Source organism: Pimephales promelas, chromosome 5 (genome assembly GCF_988280905.1).
Source record: "Pimephales promelas chromosome 5, fPimPro1.hap1.1, whole genome shotgun sequence".
In the NCBI taxonomy this organism is placed as follows: Eukaryota; Metazoa; Chordata; class Actinopteri; order Cypriniformes; family Leuciscidae; genus Pimephales; species Pimephales promelas.
The window spans coordinates 37,910,444-37,927,218 of NC_142773.1; positions in this window are offsets into that span (position 1 = coordinate 37,910,444).

Sequence of the window (16,775 nt, forward strand, 5' to 3'; positions counted from 1 at the left end):
TGTCCCGGTAGTCCCGATGGCCAGTACATGGGGGTATGTAGGTGTGGTTCTATAACAAATAAACAAAGAAATAAATATTAGCATACATATACATCATTAATAATAAACATTATTAACAGCATTCAGTCCAACAAACCCATTAAGGAAGTGCTATCAAACAGAATAATAATTCTAAACATCACCACAAGAAGGTTCTAATTAACTAGACATTCCATATGCTCAGTATACGGCGCTGATTACCTCATGATAATGATCATCTCTAAAGTAACCGTAAAACCAATAATAAATAATGTCTCATACATAACATAAAGTTAAGTAACATGCAGAATCTCCGAAAAATTACTAAAGAAGAAGTAATACAGGCAGATTTATGCCAATCAGGTACCGCTCGCGGCGCGCTAATGAACATCGTCTAACAGTTTCTGCATACTAACGGAAAAACTTGGAAATATAAACTTACTTGGTATGTACGCACACAGCGACTCAATGTATATGTAAACCAGCTGAATAATCGTCGTAATGCTACAGATTAACTAAACTGAAACTGTCAAGTATCTTAACTAATAATTATGATGCGTCTTCTCTCTCCGACTGAATCCACCTCAGCACGAACGTCAATATGGCAACCTTGTACTCTATGATTGGTTGAAATCGTCCAGGACATTTAAAGGTATCCGGGCCTTTTGTACACATATCAAACCAGGATCCGTAAATAATAGATACACAATCTGCATTCTGATTTGGCTCTCCTGAAGCCCAGTTAGACTACAGAGAAGATTTGTTTTCTCCATAAGATCTTGTAGGGCACAATGTATACTTTGTCCAATTTTAATTTGGCATTAGGTTAACAGTTTTACTGATTAAAAAAAACAGTTTTGGGAGTAAAGTTTATAAATTATTGTTCTTTCCCATATGATTTAGTAAAACTATATTGAGACCTCTGCCCTTCTAGGGGGGTTCGGGGGCATGCTCCCCCGTAAGAAAATTTTGTACATTTTAAGGTTAAATGCATCAATCTGGTGCACTTTGAGAGCTTAAAATTAAGAGTTTTAACCGGCTTCAAATCATGAACTGTGACATTCAACAAAGCAAAAGCCTCGACTTGTACCTGGACATTAAAGAGGGATCAAACATCTTTTTAGTTATGATATAAAGTCTATAATATAAAGATATAATATAAATTATAATATAATATAATATAAAAAAGATATGATATAAAGTCTCAGTCTCTTTTAGGATGCCAAACGATTATTATAATAATGTAATAATAATTATTCCTATTACGTAAAATCCATAGGCCTAGTCTATAAATGTAGGCTGCTGTATAAATGAAAATGAATATTTCAAAACAAAGTATATTTTACTTACACTATTGTATGGGAAAATTACAATAGTTTTGTCCTAATTTCTTCACTTGCAAGAAATAAACCCTTGAGCTTTTATTTTGGAGAAAACACCAGATGAGAACAGAGAGTAAAAGGCAAAAGCCGGCTTCGAACTCGGGTCGAACACGTCAAAGTTTGCTATCAGCAGCTCACGCCCTCGCCCTACGCCACTGTAGATATTTAGTGAAAGATATCTTTTTTGCTAAAAAGACAGGCACGTAGTGCAAATCTACGCTCTCAACTCACGTTCAAGGTCATAGGCAGCGCAGCGTCTCTCTGTGCATCGCAAAAGCCCGTGTTGACAGTTTGTTAATATAAAGCGGGAGATTACCAGATACAGTATAGACGAATCCGGCGAAACTACCGGAAGTAAGCGGGCGCCATTACTGAGCTGTTGCTGGGTAGCGTTGCGCCATTGCCTCCTATTGTTTTTAAAAATGTTTAACAATGTTTTAGTTGCAACTTGGGTCCACTGGAATAAACAGCCCGCGATTTACGACTGTCACTAACGTTACAACGTTACCCCTTGTATAATGTCGAGTGGGTAAACAGTGTCCGTTATAAATTGTTTCAATGCTGGCAGTAAAATTTAAATTTTGAAGAGAAAACACTGTGGGTCGACTGCCCCTGTCTGATGCCGTACGGTTTACAGATTTCCTGGGCGAGTACAAGACGTGGACATTCGCGTATAATAACAATTATTTAATGACATGAGTAAAAAAATATAATAAATATGTGATATAGTGATCAGCAAAATCTCCTCTCTTGCTATTTTTTTCTATTCAATTAACATGCTTTGGTCATTAAATGGCTTTCCTGAGCTAAATGTAACGTTATATGACATAATTGTTTTCCTGCTGTTATATTGACCTCTTTCCATGGTTTAAAAACATTAATTGGTCGATATTGTGTATACTTTCTAGCTGTAACGTTACCTTACCCATGCCCGTTGCAATGTGAAAATGAGATAAATAATGGACACAAATGAAAAACATGAATTTGTTTATTTGATTTCATTCATTTATTTATTTATTGTTGCCAAATGGACAGATCTTTTTATAGTTTCCTCGTTAGCAGGCGTTAGCCTAGCTAGCTTGCCAAGCTATTTTCATAAATAACGTTAATCTGTAAGATCGTTTGTACCTTCATCTGTGACTGGAGGCCACTGCAGTCACAGATCAAACCAACAAGTCATTCTGCCTGTCAGTAGCTGTCATCGAGGGTGAGTTCGCGTTATCACCGAGGTTTGTTTACATACCGGTGCATATGTCTATATGCCTGTGTAAAACTCAGTAATGGCGTCGCCACAAGATGGCAGCCTACACAGAACGCTCGTCGGATTCGTCTATTTTGCTCGTGCCCTGTGGGTGTTGTAGCCTAGGCAACTGTATCACGTGCCGTTTGAACTCATGCGCTACTGCGTTCTGTCACATTTAAAAGCGCCAAAACGCTGCATATCAGGAGTAAACTTCTCTGTAGTCTGTCGATGTCAGTGTCATTTTTTTCCGCGATTTTTTTCTGCGTCCAATCAGTAGTTAAGAGCCTGAACTTGCTTATAGTAATACAAAAAAATACAGCCCAGAAGAATGTCTAATTTAGCGTGAGATTTCTATGTTGAGCGTGAGACCGTGAGATTGAGGCTGAATGCGTGAGTGTCACGCCAGATGCGTGAGAGTTGGCAACCCTGAACCTGACAGCAGGAGCAGCAAAAACAGACTCCCGTCCATGACTGAACACACAGATCCTGTTGATATCTGATTAATATCAGATCAAATGTGTGCGGATTCTAATAAGAGATTATCAAACGCACATTTTCTGTCACAGTAAATGTCTAGAAATTCAGTGTGAATGGACTTCACATTTTCTTAATTAAACATTACACTGCATTAAGAAAGCACAGAATCAGCTACAGAAAACTCTAGCCCTCATTCACAGAATTTCATCGTCTCAGCATTCGCAGTCTGACACACTCACTGTCAAGATAAGTCATTTTCATATTCAAATACTGTAGCTAATTTTCATTAAAGAAATTTCCACATTGCAACAGATTCGTTGTCAAAACTCCATGTAAGTAAACAAAACAAAAGTAAACAATAAATCAAAATGCACTATTCTAAAAAACAAAATCTAAAGCTAAAACACACTCACCGTATACATGTCCATTATATATTGATTGTGTGTCCATTTCTGAGTCATACGTTAAACTCTCTCCCTTCCTTCAAATCAACACTATAAATATTAATATTAAACCCATTGCCAGATCTCGCCAGAAAAAGAAGCAATCTAGTTTAATAAAACAAGCACAAAATAAGCAACTTGTCTTGGTGTTTTTATTGTTTTTTATTTTCACCTCTTTTTGGAGCTTGACAACTGGTCAATAGATACTCAACAATTAAGTAAATAAGTTTATTTAATTTTTTTTTAAATTTTTATTATTATTATTTTTTTATATAATTATAGTAAACCAGCCATACTTGAGTTTAGCCTATGGAACAGTCTGGGTAGAGGCTAGTTAATTAAAAAAATAAATAAAATAAAAATAAAATAAAATAAAAAATAAAAATAAAATAAAAATAATAAAATAATTTTTTCCTGTAGTCCATAACACAATTTCTAAACTAATTAGTGAATGTTTACTTGTTTGGATTTGCCTACAAGGAGGTCAAATGCATTTAAATGACAGGCTGATTTTTGTGATGACAAGTACTTTCCATATTTAATGTCAAGATCATGTTCTCCTTTGTTGAGTTTCTGTTAGTTATGTTCCTGTTTGCCTGCCTAATTTCCCAGTATGTCACAGTTTATGTGACACATGCATTATGCATTAAGTTAAAATGTGCAAATGTTAAATTCATAAAGAACCCTCATCCGCTGATTGATTCACAACTTATATCATCTTTTTTTGGCTTAGCATCATCACACTCTAATGTTGCATTCCCACTTTTTCCAAAATGTTGGAAAATTTAATCCCAGCATCCCTACACTATTAAATGCTTTTACTTATATACAGTAATAAATGAAGGATAAATCATTATTTGAGGATATTTTAGCATTCTGCAGCATAAGGATTAAATTACATTTGAAAGTGATGCCAAGCAAAGCGTGATTTTAATATTCAAATCGCTCATTTCACTTGAAGATCTTCTGGCACATTCTATCACATCACTGCTGGCAGGATTCTGCCCTGACAGTCTGTGTTATCTTTGTTTCATGTTTCTGTTTGTGTTGTGCTTGAACATATGGCTCTGTCTTTGTTTGTGTTGGTCATGTGCTTCTCTGTTCCTGCCTCCTTGTTTCCCAGTACCACACACTCTTGTCTATACTAGTTGTGTCCTTGTTTGCCTGAGTGTGTTCACTTGTTCCTTGTCTGAGTGTGCTAACCTGTTCCTCTTGCTCTCAGCTCCATATATATGTGTGTTTTCTTGCCCTCATGTTTTGCCAGTTCGTTGTGTATAGGGGAGCGCGAGGCACAACCTAACGCGGGGTTAAATGTAACACGGACCTTTTACATATTTAGAAGCAGGTTGTCTTTCCGCTCTTTTTCTCTTGCTGCCAAGACAGTCTCCCGCAAATTTTGATAATATTTCGTGAAGATACTGGACAAAGAGTTTTGACACCATGGAAGTATATTTTTTCGGTTTCTGAGTTGGGTGTATACGTTTCCAAATCTACTCTTATATTGTCTTAATCACGGTCTTGTTCGCTCAAACATAGCACCGTTTTGAAACATGTCAGCAATTCCTTCTGTTAGTTAGGCTTAAAATGTAATACACAGCGGGGTTAGTTGTAGCACAGTGTTACAACTAAGCCGCCAAGTGTACAATGATAATCAAATGAAAACAGGGACACACAACTTTTCAGGTTTGAGTATTTATTTATAAATTTAACTTTGTGGTCTTTAACAAACAATGTTGGAATTTAAAATGTTTAAAATTTAGTTTACTATGCAATGTTCATTTATTAAAAAATATGGCATGTGTTTTAATGCATTAAACCCTATAAATTGTGATTTTAAGCTCATTTGTATTATTATTACTGTTATTACTATTATTCATAATAATAAAAGTTTTTACCCAATGGCTGGGTTTGTCCATATTTTACCCAAAATTGGGTTAAAACAACCCAGCATTTTTTAGAGTGTACTTAAATTGCAATTACAATATTTTATGATTTTATTTATTATTATTTATAGTAAAACTATGCAGCCCTTTTCTATATTGATCCATAATAGAGGATGATTGGATGAGGGATGGATGTACACAGATATCTATATACAGATGCACAAGCAATATCAAACTATACAAATACAATAGTACTGAATTATGCGTGTTACACAAGTGTTACAACTCACCCCTCTATCTGTTCCAATTAACCCCGCCCGCATATGGGGTAAGTTGTAACATTTGCACTTCTGCTTAGATTGATTTCTGCCAATCAAATTTCTTCAGATTCATTATGAGAAAAAAAAAATCATCATCCTTTCACTCTTTATTTCTGCATATACTCTAGAAACTAAAAAACAGAAGCTTTAGTAAATGGTATATTTTACATAAAATGACACTTCATGGTGTTTAAATAATATAGATAATTCTACTACAACTACTTCACAATTCCTTAGAGCAATCTAGTTTGACTAAAAATAAAACCCCCTTTAACATGATGTAAATAACAGATTACTTTTTATTACATTTATTACTGGAACTCGCTGTACGAGTGATCTCCTGATGAAACACATTTTCACCTTCACCTTTCCTCCAGTTTATTTTGCTGTCACGTTCCAGCCCCATGATCTTTAGCTTTTCACTGATCTAGAAGACCAGCAAGAAAGAATAATAATAATCAGGAGAAGTAACAGTGGTAACTGTATAAAATAATTTAGTGTTTGTACTAACACTATTATTTCTGATGCAGAGATTCAAGTTATATATTTTTTTTATATTATATTAATTATTTAAAATAAAAAAGAATGTGACAGAGAAATGCAATAAACCATCTTCGATAAAAAAAAAAAAAACTTACTTTACTTAAGTACTTTAATACATGCAGAAGTGAGCGAGTTTACATACACAATCTTATACAATTATAATTAATAACCCAAGGTCATCCAAACAGTTATAAATATATATATTTTTTTTTAGGGGGGTAAAGGTCATCGATTGTTTAAACACTTTACTTGAAGGTGTGTGAATAAGACTGACATGACACCTTCATAACCATGACATGACAGATATGTCTTGAATGTGAAGTAGGGTTTATGCATGCTTATGACAACTGTCATTATGTGTCTTTCACTCAGTAATGACATTTTGAATGCAAATATGACATTGTTTAAGATGACTTTCTTTTGACATCTTGGCATAAAAACCATAACATCATAACCTGTCAGTGTCTTTGTCATGACAACTTGACATAAAATTAAGTTACACTGTCATGTGGTTGGCTTTGACATTGGCTGTCATGAGGCCATTATAACTGTGTCATGAATATTTTTCGTGACCTCAACTACAGTGGTACTAATTTAATTTGTCATTAAAAAGTTATAATGGCCTCATGACAGCCAATGTCAAAACCAACCACCTGATGGTTTAATGTAATGTTAACCAATAAAGCTAGGTGTTTTTTTAAGATCTGTCATGTTTATGACAGGTTGTGTTGTCTTAGTAATGTCAAGTTGTCATGACAAAGACACTGACAGGTAATGATGTATTGTTTATGTCAAGGTGTCATAACAAAGACATCTCAAACAATGTCATATTTGCATTAAAAAGGTCATAACTGAGTGAATAACACTTAATAACAGTTGTCATAAACATGCATACTTCCTTCATATCCAAAACATATGTCATGTCATGATTATGAAGGTGCCATGTTAGTCTTATGCACACCCCTTTAAGTAAAGTGTCACCGTTTAAACTTTAAAGGGACCATTATGCCACTTTTTCTTGTTTTTTTATTTGATTTTTTTTTATTTATTTTTTTTTAGGTTTTTATTGTTCATTGGAGAAATCTCAGAAGGTGTTTCAGGGAGTTCAAAAACAAACACAGCATGACCCCTTTAAGCAAACCCTTGCAGATTTTTGCCCATTATCCAAACTCTACTGGTTGGAAACAACATACCGGAAAAATGCATGCAAATACAGTCTCTTGCATTGTCAGGTTGAACAATTTTTGAACAGTTCAAAAATCATTCTATCTAATGTGATCAGATTTGTCCAAAAACAAAAACTCACCTCCATAGCAGATAAAAGAACGCTTTAGATCACAGCTTTCATGAGCCCATTTCCCAGTATCAGTTGCTGTCATGCCGACACAGTCTCCAGATCCTGAAGTCTGGGATGGTTGTCCTGCTGCCCAGTTTCTAAAGAAGCGGCTCCATTTATCAGACCATTCCCAAGAGTCCTGGAACAGACCAATCCAGATGTAATATCCAGAAAAAAAAAATCAGAATTTCAGAAAAAAAAAATCAGAATTTTCCTCAGAGCTGTGGATAGTGGGCAGATCTGTGTAATACTGTCTGCAGTAGCTCTGAGCATCACTCCAAGTTTTAGCAGTTTTTTCCATGGTGTATCCATTATTTTCTATTGAGAGAAAAAAAAAAGTTCACAGCTGTTCTTTCCCAGTTAAACTCCTCAAAAGAACAGGTAACTCACCCTTGTGGCAAACAAAATATCGAAGATAGCTACATCCCATATTGAAATGAAGAGGTTCGATAGTAGACTAATTTTAATGGATGTGAAACGCAGCAAGCAGTCGGTCAGAACTGTATAAGATGAGGCTTAGTTGAACAGAAACACTAGGCAGGGTTCAAACTTCACTTATTTACTGAAGAGCTGGTTGATTTACATATGGGGTATGCAGGGCTGGACTGGGACAAAAAATCAGCCCTGGACACTTCATCCAGACCGGCCCACTATGCACACACACACACACACACACACACATCTATACGTGCATTAATCTGCATGTAAAATTACTGATTAGATTTTATTTACTATCAGAACCAAGAAAAAAATATTAAAATAATAAACAAATAAAATGGAAATGATTTTATAAGGCTTTATTGTAAATAACTGGTCTTAATTTATGTGCCGCTTATTATTCTAATAGAATATTCTTAGGCTATACTATATAAACTATATTTCATGAGGTGCAACATCACTGCCAGGACCTGGCAGTGATGTTTCACCTCATGAAATATAGTTTATATAGTATACCTATATTTCATTTATACTATATCATTTATATAGTGTATATAGTATATATATATATATATATATATATATATATATATATATAAATCATTGTTAAAGCTAGTCAAGAGCAGTGAGTTATTTATCTTTGTCTTTTGTTCACATTTAGCCTATGACACATAAGGCTTCTGCCAGGCACTTTCAGGGATACAAATTGAAAAAAAAAAAAATATGTGCATATTTATATGCAAAATACTCCTTTCTATAGCTATTTGAAAGGTATGCAAGTATGCAAAATACTCCTTTCTATAGCTATTTTTCAAGTCAACTATGTGCTATTGTCATTAAATGGCTTTCCTGAGGTAACTGTAACGTTCTGTGACATAATTGTTCTCCTGCTGTTTTATTAATCTCTTTCCGTTGTTGAAAAGCACTGATTGATATTATTTATGAGGCATATACCGTTTGATAAGTTGTAGGCTATTGTATCTTATCTTTAAATAAAAAGTAACAGATGATCGGTTTACTTGAACTGAGGCGCTAAAGCGACCTGTCACGTTATTTTCTAGCGGCAAAACGGTATTGTCTGAATTTCGTAATAAAATGGACAGAACCAGAGAGCTGAGAATTTTAAATGTCATTTATATCGATCCTATTACAGCTGGAATATCGTAACATGCTTAAACAAAACAATGCAGAAGGCTACGTGTAGCCTATCATTCTAAATGTCTCACTTCAGCAGTCAGGCGCGCCCTGCTGACATCTTCACTAAAGTCCAGCAAATAATTCATTTATTTTAACACATTTGGTGGCATCTGCCTCAAGTTATTGTCGTTGTCTTGTCGTTTTTTCTCTCTCGACTTCTCGGTCCCCCTTTACGTTTAGAGATGTTACTCTTTTGACATGAATTTCGTTGCACATCATCACATCGCATCACTGCAGTTGTTGTAAAGCGGCCGCTTTTCAAGTCTAGATTTGAACTTGATTCCGATTGGCCATCAGACCTGTTAGTCTCGCAGCTCGCGTCAGCTTCATGAGAGAGACACATGCCCGGAATTGGACAATATAACAATATACTTACGATAGAATAGGCTATATTTACAATTAATAATGATTTAAAAACAAAATACATAACGCGCCGGGCCGCCGGCCCAACCAGACCGCGGCCCACCGGGAATGTCCCGGTAGTCCCGATGGCCAGTACATGGGGGTATGTAGGTGTGGTTCTATAACAAATAAACAAAGAAATAAATATTAGCATACATATACATCATTAATAATAAACATTATTAACAGCATTCAGTCCAACAAACCCATTAAGGAAGTGCTATCAAACAGAATAATAATTCTAAACATCACCACAAGAAGGTTCTAATTAACTAGACATTCCATATGCTCAGTATACGGCGCTGATTACCTCATGATAATGATCATCTCTAAAGTAACCGTAAAACCAATAATAAATAATGTCTCATACATAACATAAAGTTAAGTAACATGCAGAATCTCCGAAAAATTACTAAAGAAGAAGTAATACAGGCAGATTTATGCCAATCAGGTACCGCTCGCGGCGCGCTAATGAACATCGTCTAACAGTTTCTGCATACTAACGGAAAAACTTGGAAATATAAACTTACTTGGTATGTACGCACACAGCGACTCAATGTATATGTAAACCAGCTGAATAATCGTCGTAATGCTACAGATTAACTAAACTGAAACTGTCAAGTATCTTAACTAATAATTATGATGCGTCTTCTCTCTCCGACTGAATCCACCTCAGCACCAATTCACCTCAGCACGAACGTCAATATGGCAACCTTGTACTCTATGATTGGTTGAAATCGTCCAGGACATTTAAAGGTATCCGGGCCTTTTGTACACATATCAAACCAGGATCCGTAAATAATAGATACACAATCTGCATTCTGATTTGGCTCTCCTGAAGCCCAGTTAGACTACAGAGAAGATTTGTTTTCTCCATAAGATCTTGTAGGGCACAATGTATACTTTGTCCAATTTTAATTTGGCATTAGGTTAACAGTTTTACTGATTAAAAAAAACAGTTTTGGGAGTAAAGTTTATAAATTATTGTTCTTTCCCATATGATTTAGTAAAACTATATTGAGACCTCTGCCCTTCTAGGGGGGTTCGGGGGCATGCTCCCCCGTAAGAAAATTTTGTACATTTTAAGGTTAAATGCATCAATCTGGTGCACTTTGAGAGCTTAAAATTAAGAGTTTTAACCGGCTTCAAATCATGAACTGTGACATTCAACAAAGCAAAAGCCTCGACTTGTACCTGGACATTAAAGAGGGATCAAACATCTTTTTAGTTATGATATAAAGTCTATAATATAAAGATATAATATAAATTATAATATAATATAATATAAAAAAGATATGATATAAAGTCTCAGTCTCTTTTAGGATGCCAAACGATTATTATAATAATGTAATAATAATTATTCCTATTACGTAAAATCCATAGGCCTAGTCTATAAATGTAGGCTGCTGTATAAATGAAAATGAATATTTCAAAACAAAGTATATTTTACTTACACTATTGTATGGGAAAATTACAATAGTTTTGTCCTAATTTCTTCACTTGCAAGAAATAAACCCTTGAGCTTTTATTTTGGAGAAAACACCAGATGAGAACAGAGAGTAAAAGGCAAAAGCCGGCTTCGAACTCGGGTCGAACACGTCAAAGTTTGCTATCAGCAGCTCACGCCCTCGCCCTACGCCACTGTAGATATTTAGTGAAAGATATCTTTTTTGCTAAAAAGACAGGCACGTAGTGCAAATCTACGCTCTCAACTCACGTTCAAGGTCATAGGCAGCGCAGCGTCTCTCTGTGCATCGCAAAAGCCCGTGTTGACAGTTTGTTAATATAAAGCGGGAGATTACCAGATACAGTATAGACGAATCCGGCGAAACTACCGGAAGTAAGCGGGCGCCATTACTGAGCTGTTGCTGGGTAGCGTTGCGCCATTGCCTCCTATTGTTTTTAAAAATGTTTAACAATGTTTTAGTTGCAACTTGGGTCCACTGGAATAAACAGCCCGCGATTTACGACTGTCACTAACGTTACAACGTTACCCCTTGTATAATGTCGAGTGGGTAAACAGTGTCCGTTATAAATTGTTTCAATGCTGGCAGTAAAATTTAAATTTTGAAGAGAAAACACTGTGACAGGGTTCTCAAGTCTCACGCATTGGCCGTGAGACACACTCATTTCGACCGGTTCACACGCTCACACGCCACACTGTGTATTTCTCACGCTGAAAAAGCAATGCCAACCAAGTTGTCCTGGCTGAAAGCTTTCTAACGTTGTATACGAGGCGCAGGCAAACAAAGTGAAGTTTCCTGCCGCCAGCGCGTATCTCCGCCAGATTGCGTTCGTTAGGCAACATACTGTATATGCGCGCTGCGTGCACCACTGATCTATTTACAGGACATGTCACAGTAGCGCAAACACACGGAAATGGACGGAACATCCTCGGTATCCTAGGTAACCAACAACATCGCGCGAACACATGTGTCGTGATGGAGAAGAAGGCAAGTTGGAAGAAGCTCATCTAACATTTTTGGGCTAGAACATTTAATATGTATAGCCCATCGCATTATTATTGATGCAGTCAAAAACTCTACAACTACTTTGCAACCAGGCTCAGTTTGGCTATCTTACGTTATCTGAAACTAAGAGAAATGTTAGTGGGTATGGAAAGGAATGAAGATTTACTGATTTTATTTTAAATTATATTATACTGTAATATTAATAGTCTTTCTAGTTACATTAAGGATGTATTACAGCAGATTGCTCTGGGTAATATTTAATCATTGTCATAATGTTGCATTTGTATTTTTCAAAGATGTCAGGAAAAAAGCAGAAAGATATTTTGTCATTTTGGGCACCAAAGGGTAAGCCCCCTAAAAAGGTTGCCAGATTAGAGGAGGAGACAGTGGAAGAGGTGGTGCACTCTAATCTGTCCATTTGTTCTCAATGTCCCACCACACAATAAATCATTCGTCTAGATAGAAGACGCATTCAAAAATCAAAATGCAATTTTTAAAGATTTGTTTGAAACTGTTTGGAGCAATTTGTTATATTTTTGGTTAGCTATATTTGTAATACTGCATTAAAGAGTATTTGATGTGATGAATTGCTCTGTCATTTATCAGATTTACTAATTGTTATACTTTTAATTTGTTCTGGTTAATTATTAACAATGGGTAAAATTGGGGGCGGGGATGGGTGGGGCGGGGCTTCATTATGGCTCCTCCCCTAACCGCGTGTGATCTCACTCCAAGCTTTTGCTCAAACTTGAGAACCCTGCACCCCGGGTCGACTGCCCCTGTCTGATGCCGTACGGTTTACAGATTTCCTGGGCGAGTACAAGACGTGGACATTCGCGTATAATAACAATTATTTAATGACATGAGTAAAAAAATATAATAAATATGTGATATAGTGATCAGCAAAATCTCCTCTCTTGCTATTTTTTTCTATTCAATTAACATGCTTTGGTCATTAAATGGCTTTCCTGAGCTAAATGTAACGTTATATGACATAATTGTTTTCCTGCTGTTATATTGACCTCTTTCCATGGTTTAAAAACATTAATTGGTCGATATTGTGTATACTTTCTAGCTGTAACGTTACCTTACCCATGCCCGTTGCAATGTGAAAATGAGATAAATAATGGACACAAATGAAAAACATGAATTTGTTTATTTGATTTCATTCATTTATTTATTTATTGTTGCCAAATGGACAGATCTTTTTATAGTTTCCTCGTTAGCAGGCGTTAGCCTAGCTAGCTTGCCAAGCTATTTTCATAAATAACGTTAATCTGTAAGATCGTTTGTACCTTCATCTGTGACTGGAGGCCACTGCAGTCACAGATCAAACCAACAAGTCATTCTGCCTGTCAGTAGCTGTCATCGAGGGTGAGTTCGCGTTATCACCGAGGTTTGTTTACATACCGGTGCATATGTCTATATGCCTGTGTAAAACTCAGTAATGGCGTCGCCACAAGATGGCAGCCTACACAGAACGCTCGTCGGATTCGTCTATTTTGCTCGTGCCCTGTGGGTGTTGTAGCCTAGGCAACTGTATCACGTGCCGTTTGAACTCATGCGCTACTGCGTTCTGTCACATTTAAAAGCGCCAAAACGCTGCATATCAGGAGTAAACTTCTCTGTAGTCTGTCGATGTCAGTGTCATTTTTTTCCGCGATTTTTTTCTGCGTCCAATCAGTAGTTAAGAGCCTGAACTTGCTTATAGTAATACAAAAAAATACAGCCCAGAAGAATGTCTAATTTAGCGTGAGATTTCTATGTTGAGCGTGAGACCGTGAGATTGAGGCTGAATGCGTGAGTGTCACGCCAGATGCGTGAGAGTTGGCAACCCTGAACCTGACAGCAGGAGCAGCAAAAACAGACTCCCGTCCATGACTGAACACACAGATCCTGTTGATATCTGATTAATATCAGATCAAATGTGTGCGGATTCTAATAAGAGATTATCAAACGCACATTTTCTGTCACAGTAAATGTCTAGAAATTCAGTGTGAATGGACTTCACATTTTCTTAATTAAACATTACACTGCATTAAGAAAGCACAGAATCAGCTACAGAAAACTCTAGCCCTCATTCACAGAATTTCATCGTCTCAGCATTCGCAGTCTGACACACTCACTGTCAAGATAAGTCATTTTCATATTCAAATACTGTAGCTAATTTTCATTAAAGAAATTTCCACATTGCAACAGATTCGTTGTCAAAACTCCATGTAAGTAAACAAAACAAAAGTAAACAATAAATCAAAATGCACTATTCTAAAAAACAAAATCTAAAGCTAAAACACACTCACCGTATACATGTCCATTATATATTGATTGTGTGTCCATTTCTGAGTCATACGTTAAACTCTCTCCCTTCCTTCAAATCAACACTATAAATATTAATATTAAACCCATTGCCAGATCTCGCCAGAAAAAGAAGCAATCTAGTTTAATAAAACAAGCACAAAATAAGCAACTTGTCTTGGTGTTTTTATTGTTTTTTATTTTCACCTCTTTTTGGAGCTTGACAACTGGTCAATAGATACTCAACAATTAAGTAAATAAGTTTATTTAATTTTTTTTTAAATTTTTATTATTATTATTTTTTTATATAATTATAGTAAACCAGCCATACTTGAGTTTAGCCTATGGAACAGTCTGGGTAGAGGCTAGTTAATTAAAAAAATAAATAAAATAAAAATAAAATAAAATAAAAAATAAAAATAAAATAAAAATAATAAAATAATTTTTTCCTGTAGTCCATAACACAATTTCTAAACTAATTAGTGAATGTTTACTTGTTTGGATTTGCCTACAAGGAGGTCAAATGCATTTAAATGACAGGCTGATTTTTGTGATGACAAGTACTTTCCATATTTAATGTCAAGATCATGTTCTCCTTTGTTGAGTTTCTGTTAGTTATGTTCCTGTTTGCCTGCCTAATTTCCCAGTATGTCACAGTTTATGTGACACATGCATTATGCATTAAGTTAAAATGTGCAAATGTTAAATTCATAAAGAACCCTCATCCGCTGATTGATTCACAACTTATATCATCTTTTTTTGGCTTAGCATCATCACACTCTAATGTTGCATTCCCACTTTTTCCAAAATGTTGGAAAATTTAATCCCAGCATCCCTACACTATTAAATGCTTTTACTTATATACAGTAATAAATGAAGGATAAATCATTATTTGAGGATATTTTAGCATTCTGCAGCATAAGGATTAAATTACATTTGAAAGTGATGCCAAGCAAAGCGTGATTTTAATATTCAAATCGCTCATTTCACTTGAAGATCTTCTGGCACATTCTATCACATCACTGCTGGCAGGATTCTGCCCTGACAGTCTGTGTTATCTTTGTTTCATGTTTCTGTTTGTGTTGTGCTTGAACATATGGCTCTGTCTTTGTTTGTGTTGGTCATGTGCTTCTCTGTTCCTGCCTCCTTGTTTCCCAGTACCACACACTCTTGTCTATACTAGTTGTGTCCTTGTTTGCCTGAGTGTGTTCACTTGTTCCTTGTCTGAGTGTGCTAACCTGTTCCTCTTGCTCTCAGCTCCATATATATGTGTGTTTTCTTGCCCTCATGTTTTGCCAGTTCGTTGTGTATAGGGGAGCGCGAGGCACAACCTAACGCGGGGTTAAATGTAACACGGACCTTTTACATATTTAGAAGCAGGTTGTCTTTCCGCTCTTTTTCTCTTGCTGCCAAGACAGTCTCCCGCAAATTTTGATAATATTTCGTGAAGATACTGGACAAAGAGTTTTGACACCATGGAAGTATATTTTTTCGGTTTCTGAGTTGGGTGTATACGTTTCCAAATCTACTCTTATATTGTCTTAATCACGGTCTTGTTCGCTCAAACATAGCACCGTTTTGAAACATGTCAGCAATTCCTTCTGTTAGTTAGGCTTAAAATGTAATACACAGCGGGGTTAGTTGTAGCACAGTGTTACAACTAAGCCGCCAAGTGTACAATGATAATCAAATGAAAACAGGGACACACAACTTTTCAGGTTTGAGTATTTATTTATAAATTTAACTTTGTGGTCTTTAACAAACAATGTTGGAATTTAAAATGTTTAAAATTTAGTTTACTATGCAATGTTCATTTATTAAAAAATATGGCCTGTGTTTTAATGCATTAAACCCTATAAATTGTGATTTTAAGCTCATTTGTATTATTATTACTGTTATTACTATTATTCATAATAATAAAAGTTTTTACCCAATGGCTGGGTTTGTCCATATTTTACCCAAAATTGGGTTAAAACAACCCAGCATTTTTTAGAGTGTACTTAAATTGCAATTACAATATTTTATGATTTTATTTATTATTATTTATAGTAAAACTATGCAGCCCTTTTCTATATTGATCCATAATAGAGGATGATTGGATGAGGGATGGATGTACACAGATATCTATATACAGATGCACAAGCAATATCAAACTATACAAATACAATAGTACTGAATTATGCGTGTTACACAAGTGTTACAACTCACCCCTCTATCTGTTCCAATTAACCCCGCCCGCATATGGGGTAAGTTGTAACATTTGCACTTCTGCTTAGATTGATTTCTGCCAATCAAATTTCTTCAGATTCATTATGAGAAAAAAAAAA